This window comes from Chenopodium quinoa, unplaced genomic scaffold, assembly GCF_001683475.1.
Source record: "Chenopodium quinoa cultivar QQ74 unplaced genomic scaffold, ASM168347v1, whole genome shotgun sequence".
Lineage (NCBI taxonomy): Eukaryota > Viridiplantae > Streptophyta > Magnoliopsida > Caryophyllales > Amaranthaceae > Chenopodium > Chenopodium quinoa.
Window position 1 is genome coordinate 8,273,972 of NW_018742204.1, and position 10,607 is coordinate 8,284,578.

A 10,607-nucleotide genomic window follows, 5' to 3' on the forward strand; every position below is an offset into this window, starting at 1 on the left:
AGAGTTACAAGTTACAACATCTGCAACGGTATGAAGACTTGGAACTAATAGTAGCATGCCCAGAAAGACATTAAAAAATTTAATGGAAATCACATAGCAGCCAGAGTAATAAAAAAAAACATTCACATTTACAATAGCAGCACATACTTCATAGTGGCTGTTGTTCAGAGTTAGCTTTGCCAACAAAGAGTGCCATCACAAAAACACAACATACATACTGATTCAGGATAAAGGTTCTCTGGTGTGGTCACGACTCCAACAAAACACCAGCTCGTGCAGTTCTTACTAACTGATGTGAGTATCAACTAGGAACACAGTGCTTCCCCTGTGCAGGGGTTCATATGGCTGTATGTTCGTATTAGAAGCTCACCAACAAGAGACTAAAGAGAAAAAAAATAAAAACAAAAGGGAGAAGCAGTGATGCAGGGCTGCACTATTTCCAGCTGACTGACTTGAGCACCCAAGTTGGCACCTTGTTCCTTGATACGGAAGTTCGTGGATTAGAAAGTGGTTTGCACTCAGGTCCCTTGCAATTGTCCCAAAACGAGTGTCCCCAGGCAAAACCACCGACACTTTCTCAAAGATCTCCACAGTCAAAAGTCTGAATAGTTTCTTACATTCTTCAGTGAAAGCTGTAAAGTTCATTGATCCAGATCTATCCGACACATCAAACTTGAATGTTATGCTGCATATAAGAACAGTAGGTACATGTAGGTATAGACAGATTCACTTGCATTAACAATACCTACGGCACCCCTCATGCAAGCAATACTTGCAAGTATAGGGAGCACCAGTAGGAACTTCAAGCAGTTTACTACATTTGTTGGAACCAGGAAACACAACAAACTGAACAAAGTCAACATCATGAATTGATCAGGTTCAGGTATAATGACTTGCAACCAATGCTTCCCTACTAGGAGTATGTTGTGCGGCTGACAAATCAAACGCTTAAGAAGTCAGGAGTCTTTTTTATTCTCTTTTTCGTTTTTTAGTGTGTGTGTGTGTGTTGTGTGTGTATAAAGTTGGTATCAGACAACAGATGCATTTTATGTATATATATAATGACAAATTTGTTTCCACACCACAAGGGTTAATGTAAATGAATGTGACACAGAGTGTAGAGAACCTTTCTCAGTTTGATGCTTCCAATTTGTCTAATGACATTCTGAGGATGAATTTTAAATTTCCCAAATTCATGCCATTTGGTCACTTAACATGAGCATATTTGCTGCAACCCTGCAGGCACACCAATGGTTTTTTCAAACTTAAGCAGAAAATTCGGGGATTGCAAGCGTATAACAAATTAGACAAAGTTGAGAGGTGGACCATGCACACAAGTTCTCAGGTTGTTGAAAATGCTAGTTGGCAGAGAAAATCCTGTTTGGAAAACATAGAGAAGCACTAAGGCTCAGAATTTTTGTTTTTTAACAAACTTAGGTTGGTGTAACATAACACCTTTTTAAGCCGAAGGTTTCAAGGTGAGGAAATTTTAGGTTATTAGTTTCAGCAAAATCATCCCAAGCAGATATTGTCATTGACTGCTCTATACTTAACAGTAAAAGAGCCTAAAGTCGGACAAATAACTTTCAGTGGAAGAATTAAACTGAGCAGCAGACAACTGGCTAACCAGTGGGTTTGATCACAATTAATTTTGCGCACTGGATGATCAACTCCGTGCACTGTTGTCGAATTTAAAGCTCACTAACAAAAAAGATTACTCCCAATACATCCGCAAATAGGTTAAAGACAGGTGTAAATGGCTGTCAAAGAAAACTATTTGCAAAAGATTTATAAGGAAATACCATAGCAATCATTTTGGTTGTTTGTGTGTGGGATAGCTGCAATTGAAACATACTTGGGTAGGACAGGTGCCTTATCAGTACTTAGCGTCTGTATTATGGCTTGGCCTCCAAAACACATCTAGAAGTCATCAGGCCTGGCTGCATACCGACCAACAAGTCAACAACTGGTCTAAGTGATGCATTGGCTATTTCATTTTCCTTGACCTTTTTGCAGGAAATCTTTGTATTCCTCAATCTGGTTCTAAAACATTGTTACAGCATAGTGTTTTCTGTGCATTTATGGCATGTAGACAGAAGCATTAGTTGCAATGCCTTTTGCAACAATTATACAAGGAATCATGTCCACCTTGCTCATGTGATTGTTTTGACTACAAACTAATGTACCTAAGCTAGTTTGGGCTCATTCTTTGTGTATTCGGAATGAATCCGGTAAGGTAGTTCTATCGTTAGCATGCATTTCATGTCTGTAAAGCTAATGGGGAAAAAAAAACGAGGAGCAAAGTGGGGGTTGGATAAAAGCCAGGAATTTGTATTCAACTGGAACAAACAAAAAGTTAACGGGGTACAAATAAGCAGCTTATAGAAAATCGTATAAATATTTAGACCAATAAATGAATCCATCTATTTTCAACTTGTTTATCCATACCATATAACAATATATATCGATGACTCAATCTATATAATACGGAGTACAATACTACACAATAGCCTTAATCACAGCTAAATAACTAGAAGACATCAACTTCCTATAGACCATCAAACATCAAAGTGATCAAAGTCTACATGGAAATTTTATTTTGGTAAAATACAGATTATTTTTTAGTCTCTTCGTTGAATGTTTGCCTCATTTCTCCTTATAGGGATTTAAACTATTGGTGGTGCTAGATGTTCTAAGGGATACAGGGATTGCAAAATGGTATTCACAGTACAAAATATAGGCTGTGTCAGTTACAACACAACAGAGGAGACAATTTTGAAGGGCCAAAAAATTGTTGGACAATGTTCCTTATTTGGCAATATATAGCGTTTTGTGATGTCTTGGAATCATTGCCAAAAGTTGCTGCTGCCTAAGGCCTTCCATCTCCATATACGTGTGGCAAGTGAGAAGTTTCTGAAGACAAAATGATCAGCTCCAAAATATAAGGAATAAAGAAAAAAAAAAAAAGAAAGAGATAAGTAAAACAGATAAATGGGAAATGGCAGCACAAAGCAGAATAATCCACATGGTGATGAGAAAGAAACTATACCTGATTTAGACATGTTACTTTCAGCTCTGAGTTTGACACATCTGAAGTTTGTTGCTCAAGAAGGTCAGTCAATTTGTACGCAACTGTGCCTAGGTGATCTTCAGCATTTACTAGAGCTCATGCAGCATAATCTTTTAGGTTGTCCAATACCCTGAGGCATAATTCACACAAAAATCATAAAGGAAGACTAAAGAAAAAACATCACAAATAACTCAGAGAGTTGTGTGTGTGCTGTGCGTGTGTGTAAGTGTGCAATAATTATACTGTAACATTAAATTTGTTTCTGCTCACTTAGAAGATAAGACGTCTTGCAGTATTCAGCGGCAGAGTAAAGCTGGGGTCTCAGATTCTTGAGTTCCTGTAAAGCAATAGAACAAAAATGATCATAATTAAATAGACAAGACAACAAAGAGTAAAAATACAATGACGAACAGACACAATAATTGACTTCTTAGAAATAATGAAGATTTAGGGATTACTATATGCATAAACCAATGAGTTAGCTGCATTAGCAGCTTTATTATTGCTTCCCACTTCTCCCAAGTGTAATTGCTGCTTAACAAACACAGAGTAGAAAGGAAATCACATGGATCAAGCTGAGAAAAAGGTGCAGATGTTCCTCCAGCAGGAGTGCAGGACACGGCTAATTCATTCAACATTACACACTTTAGTTATATTTACAATAAAGAGCTAAGAAAATGTTCAGCACATATATCCTTCTATGTTTCACAGTATTCCTTGGCATAATTATTTAACCTTTTACATTCAAAACGAAGTAATAGGCCGTAGTAAAAATATAATGAAATCACTCTTTTCAGTGAGATGCTTGGAGGCATAAAGAGCTCCATACAACATATTAACTCAAGATTCTCAATCGAGCAACCATCTACCACCCCATCAAGATTTCTAATCTGGAGGAAGATGGAGACGACAGATGTGGCTACAGCATAAATATACCAAGTTTTAATTAAATAGTCACAATTATATCTTTATTAGAGTAGAAGTGCATATACATCCATAAATCCATAGCTTATTAAGCTTCAAACTTCATCCTACAATGAGCTCTGGACATCCTATGAGGCTAGGAAGCACTATTAACCATCAACTCACTTTATTACAAGTATAGCACCATGTTTGGATAGCTATTTTACTCAAGCAAAGAATTGTCCTTATCACTTTTAAACAGGAAAGGGACTTTATTAAGCTCTAGGCATTAAGCCCCTCTCAAAACACACCAAAACCGTTCGTTTTCTCTTTAACACTCCCCCACCTTACATCTTTGTATCCCAACAACATTAAGCTGACAATTTTCCTTAACAACCAAAAGAACTCCTCTATCATATACATATAATCCCTAAAGCACTCGTTGTAACAGAACTGAACACGCTCAATGTAGTTTCCTGAATGCAACATTCGTCAATTCATCAAGATTTTCCCTGAATACAACAGTTTATTTCATCGTGCCCTTCCCCGAATACAGCAGCTAATCAGCTATATACATTTCGCATTTCTAGTAAAGCACTTGCTTATCTTGCAAACATAACTCGAGAAAGTGAGCGCCAAAAACAGAAATGTGCCTTCCATTCACATCATCTCGATTCAAACCAAAACACCATCAGTATAATTCTACTAATTTCCCATTCAATATTAATTGTTAAACACTTGGAAGCATTTGTCCATAATCTGTCCAAACTACCAGTACATTCTTTAAGATGAATAATGTTACAGTACATTAATTTTTAAAAATGCAATTTGTATGAATAAACAATAAATCCTACCTCCGATTTTTATTATTTATTATTTGCAACTTTGGAATATATAAAAATCAAGGTAGTATAATAATAGAACTACAGATTACAGGAATTAGTCTATATTTAGCAAGAAGTTAATGAAAAGAAATTATTAGACAAAATATAAGATTTTAAAAAAATCCAATTATAGCCAATTAATGATTCATCATGTGAAAATCACTTTGTAATAATTGCATCATCAAGAAAAACAAATAATAAGTCTTACAAAAAAAAAAAATCAAGCTCAAAAACATGGAAATCCAGATCTAGCAATATGAAAATGAGGAGAGAGAGAGAGAAATTACCTCGTCATCCTCAAAGAATAGCCGTTGGTACCATGTCCTCAAACATTAGCTGTTGACTTAATAAGTTAATATGATATGGGAGAGAGCTTCGAGCTCCTCCAATGGCAGAATTTCTGGGTTTGACTGAGAAAGAAGAGAGAGAAACAGAGGAAAGAGAGAAGAATTGTATTCATGTATTGCATGTTGTATTTCTACTGTTTAGGGTTACTAAATGCAGGAGTAAAGTATACAACTACTCCCTAAACTTAGCCAAAAGTTGCACTTTACTCACTAAACTCTTAAAAATTGCAATTTACTCACTACTCAGGTGACTGGAGGTCATTTTTCAGGTAGTAACCTGATATAGCAGGTTAACTCCCTAAACTTTGTCTAAACTATTATACTAATAGGTAAACTCCCTAAACTTTGGTATTTTTTTTATATTTTTTAATTTAACAATCTAATCATACATTTGAAAGCCAATGGAAACTCTAAATTTAAATTCTAAAACTAATTAAAGTTTTGACTTGAAAGGAAATTATTTATTTATTTATTTTCCTTTGCATTAGTTTGGTTCAAATTTTTTTTTTAATTAGATAATCCATATACATTAACATCGTAGTAGAAAGAATGACTTACCAAATCAAATAATCATGAATCGGATTGTTTTTCGAACAAGATGAGCATATTCATTGTGTGTCACTATACATCACAAAGTAATTAATTTGAATGTTTGATATATTATACACATTAAACTCAACAAAATTTATAATTAATAGACTTTAGCAAAGAACATAGTACTAAAAATCCCTTATTGTCTCCTTAAAAAAAATCCCTCATCGTCGTATGAATTTGCAGTTGCGTGTGATGATTTTAAAAACAAAAAACCCTACTTAAAATTCCAATTTTTTGTGATACGATCATCATGATCTAGAAAATGATGGTTGCTTAATTAATAGCAGTTGATGTGGCTATAAAGTTTTCTAACTAAAAAGCCCAAAAACACAAAATTTTAAAAAAACCCAAAATATTAATTAAAAACCAAAAAAATTGAACTAAACCAATTCAAAGGAGGTGAATAAATAAAAAGAAATAAATAAATACATAACTTCCTTCTAAATCAATATTTTAGCTAGTTATGGAATTAAAATGTTTTGTCACTACTATATATTATATTAAGGGTTTTTTTTTTAAAAAAAAAAAGAACTAAAGCAGACTGAAAATAATTATTGAAGGAAGAGAAACTATAATTAGCTATTTATTAAAAAAAATACAGTGCTTTACAGAGTATTTTTTTTTTAATTTTTGTGTGTGTGGGAGCTTTCTTCACTTTCTATTTTACAAAATAATAACAGAGTATCAAAAATGCATTGGAGTATATATATTGATAGCTGTTGTTAGAATTTATTTTATATAATAATCGATTTTTAATTATTATTATTATTATTATTTATTATTATTATTATTATTATTATTATTATTATTATTATTATTATTATTATTATTATTATTATTAAGGAGTAGTATTTTTTGTAATGGTTAGTTAATAAAAAATCATGTGTGGAAGTTTAGGGAGTTGTCAGAAAGTTTAGGGAGTTGTCAGAAAGTTTAGGGAGTTCTTGCATTTTACCTGTTATTGAAGGTCAAAACTCAGGTGAGTGAGTGAAATGCAACTTTTGAAAGTTTAGTGAGTGATCAACAACTTTGTGCTAAGTTTAGGGAGTGACTTTATACTTTACTCCTAAATGCAGGATAAATTTACCTAAACGGAGAATAAATTATTTTTTTAAAAAAAATTATATTTCAATTTTATCCTTGTTTTAACTTAATCCCTTACACTCCTAATTATATAATCATTTCTATTGTTTAATTTACAACTATATTTTAACGTATTCAATCTTAATCCTATTTAATATTAAATACAAGTGCACTACAACATTTTTTAGAGGTATGAAAATTATATGCTGTAATAGATGAACAATTAAACAAAATAAAATTTACATCTTATACGGCTAAGATTTTTGAAGGTCTCTAGCACTCCTCGTATACGATTTCCGAGGGTCTCCAATACCCTGCGGCTAAATTTCTAGGGGTCTTTAGTACCCCTTCGGATAAGATTTCTGGGGGTAAATAGTACCCCGAAAAATATAGAAGGGGGTACTTATAATGAAAAATTACAACAATTAAACAAAAAAAAATCAAACGAAAAAAATCTAAGACCGGATGGTTTATGAGCGGTGAACGACTTCTTCATCTCTAGGGCTCTGATTGAAGAATTTTAAAGGAAATGGTGAAATGAAATAAATTACAGAAAAAAAAAAATGGTGACTGAAATGAAAAAAATTGGTGAGTAAAATGAATTGCAAAATAAAAAATGTGAAAACTAAAATCCAAATGAAATGGTGAATCAGTTTTTTCCTTTTGAAAAGGGTATTTCAATCTTTTTATTATTTTTGTATCATTAATTAATATTTGCATTTAGGTTATTTTGTATTGCATTTAGTACTTGCGATTGTTTATTACAGTATTTATGTTGGTGGAATCCACATCATGGACACACATGGACACTACATTATTTGTCCCAAAATCTACAAGTTCATAGACTGGCTTAGGGAAATTAAGGCATTCAGACATCTGGGCCAGTAGAGGCGGGATTTGAATGCAAATTTTGCTCGGCTGGAGCCATGACCTGTAATAGGCAAAGCTAAGCTTAAGACGATATAGCAGCATAGACAGAACGTTGTAGTTAAGTGTCCCACCCCTGCTAGGCTATCAAAGAGAGGAAAGAATGTCAAGTTGGCAAAGTCAAGCATAAGCAGGCCAAAGAGCTATGTGAGGAAGGGATAACTAAAAAGACATAATTCATGCAGTGGCCCTAGTTGTCTAACACTCTAACCCATCAGGATGGCCTGTTCTTGCACACTGTAGGAATATCAAAGAATGTATAGATAAATAGCATATGCAAGAATACAACAGCTAAAGGTAGCATACAAAGAGCTAGCTAATGTGTTTATTTTTACCTATAAAACTTGAGAAGTAAAGTTGATAGGCAACTCATTTTTGGACTAACTAGTTGAGCCATCGCGCTCAAGCCAAATATTAAGTGTCAGTGTAAGTAAAGGTGTAATAATATTAATGGTTGTATTTATCGTTAAGAGTAGAATGAAATTATTGTTGTTGTTTTGTTAGATTATAATTTGATGTTTGATGGAAAATGTAAGAATAATAAAACAATTTTGTAATTAAGTATAAATATGTTATTATTCATATTGTCTAAAAGTATATTAATATCGTATACATGTACGTCACCTCTGTAAAAATTATATTAAGTATTTGCTCATTCTTATAGAATGTATTAAACCCTAAAAATCATACAAAAATACTCACTTGTAAATAGTTTTCTCACCCCATAAATGTCATATACAATTACCTCACTTTAAAGTAGTTTGCCCATCTCTAAAAATCATATACAAATTAACTCACTCCTAAATAAATTGCTCGCCCGTAAAGAATTTGCTCACCTTTAAATATTTTGTTCACCCCCAAAGAATTTCCTCACTCCTAAAAATCATATTCAAATTATATTACCCTAAAATATTTTATTTTTTTTTTGACAAAAGAGCTATCAAATAAAAAAAAACAATAAAAAACAACAAACGTCAACCCAAAAACTAAAACAGAAAATACAACTGACGCCGCCGGGCACAACCAGCCAACTAGTGAGCAGGAGTAACACACAAACGAGGAACCTTTTAAACCTGACAAACCAAAAGAGACTGAACTGAATCCCGCAACTCCTGGATAAGCCACCAAGCAGAAATTTCCATTGAACTAGAAGGAGGAAGAAGAGTAAGGAGGGCAGCACAATCTGTATAAACCCTGATTTTTAAAAAGCCTTTACAAACCCTAAAATAGTTTATCATGCCTAATAAGTCGCTCACCCTTTAAAAATTGTATACATCAACAAAGGCGGCATCTTGTACCGCATATTCTGTGTGGAAATAAAAGCTACCATTAATTACTAATAATAAGCACTATCCTCTATTACACATCAATATTCATCTTGCTTAATTGGTTCTAATTTCACATCCTGAGACCGAGCAACATTTGTCTAGTCGGTATCCTTCAATCGCTTCAAATCCTCAATATTATTTTAGACAAACATGATCATCAGCCAGCAGCATCAAATAAAATAAGCAAATAAACACCACCACTTTCCTGCCACACATATTGAAAAATTTGAATTCAATGAAAATAAGCGCATTACAATGTATGTATTTATGGAGCTTGAGTATAAATTCAATGAAAATAAACTCACTTAGGGCTTGTTCTCATTGACTGAACTCAGTTGAACTGAACTGAACTGAACTGAACTGAGCTGAACTGGACAGAACGAAACTGAACTGAGCTGAACTGAACTGAATTTATTAATTAGTGATTTTTAACTACGGATTAGTGATCTTTGATTATTTATTGATTATTTATTAGGGTCTGTTCTCATACATTGAAATTCAGTTCAGTTCAGTTCAGCTCCTAATTTCTTTCTCTTATAAAATATTCAGTTCAGTTCCGTTCAGCTGAGTTCAGTAAGTGAGAACAAGCTGTTATTATACATATGTGTTTATAAAAATATACATATTAAAATATTTAAGAGAAATATACTATTATTATTATTATTTATTGATTATTATTATTATTATTGTTATTGTTATTATTATTATTATTATTATTATTATTGTTATTGTTATTATTATTATTTATTGATTATTATTATTATTATTATTATTATTATTATTATTATTATTATTATTATTATTATCGTCGTTGTAATAAGAGCTTAAAAGAATGAAATTTGGCTTTATATCATTAGCAATATCATTAGATATAAGCTGAACTGAACTGAACTGAGCTGAACTGAAATGAAGTGAACTGAACTGAACGTATGTGAACAAGCCCTTAATGACCTTGAGTCATGACTTTGCATCAATTCAAAACATTCTAAAGCCAAAATTAAAGGGAATCAAAGATTTTCTTACATTTTTTTTAATAGAAATTAGATTTAGGTTATGATGAATAAATATTTTAGGGTCTGGGTCCTTAAATTTTTAGATCCGATGGGTCTGGGTCGGATCTGGGTCTAAGCTTAATGGGTCGGGTCTGGGTCTGGGTCTGGGTCTAATAAGTGTAGACCCAGATCCGACCCATGGACCCATTTTTATTATTTTTTTTCAATTTTTTTATAAATAATAAATATATATTAGTGATAAATTTTTAAAAAATCACTTAATATACTACATAATTAGAGGCTGAGAAGATAGACTATAGTGAAAGTGAGCAAATAAAACAGCAAACAACTAAGAAATTAAGTTTTTGCATAGTATGGTTTTTTTTTTTTCTTGCGTTGTCTTTACTGTTTAATGAAATAAATTATTTGTGTGTCAAAAATATGAACACATTTTTTTAATGCGTTTTTTTATTATTTTG

At 32.6% G+C, this 10,607-nt stretch overlaps 1 long non-coding RNA gene across 3 annotated transcripts; it reads right to left on the bottom strand.

Moving 5' to 3' along the window:
• Nucleotides 1-2,416: 2,416 nt before the first annotated feature.
• Nucleotides 2,417-5,378, bottom strand: LOC110710632. Of its 3 annotated transcripts, XR_002509196.1 has the most exons (5): nt 5,145-5,378; nt 3,529-3,692; nt 3,341-3,407; nt 3,050-3,200; nt 2,417-2,913 (listed from the first exon to the last, which is right to left on the bottom strand). It is a non-coding gene; the product is annotated as an uncharacterized LOC110710632 (long non-coding RNA). The 3 variants fall into 3 exon arrangements; XR_002509187.1 differs by lacking the exon at nt 3,529-3,692 and having other exon boundaries at nt 5,145-5,353; XR_002509192.1 differs by lacking the exon at nt 5,145-5,378 and having other exon boundaries at nt 3,529-5,138.
• Nucleotides 5,379-10,607: the final 5,229 nt, after the last annotated feature.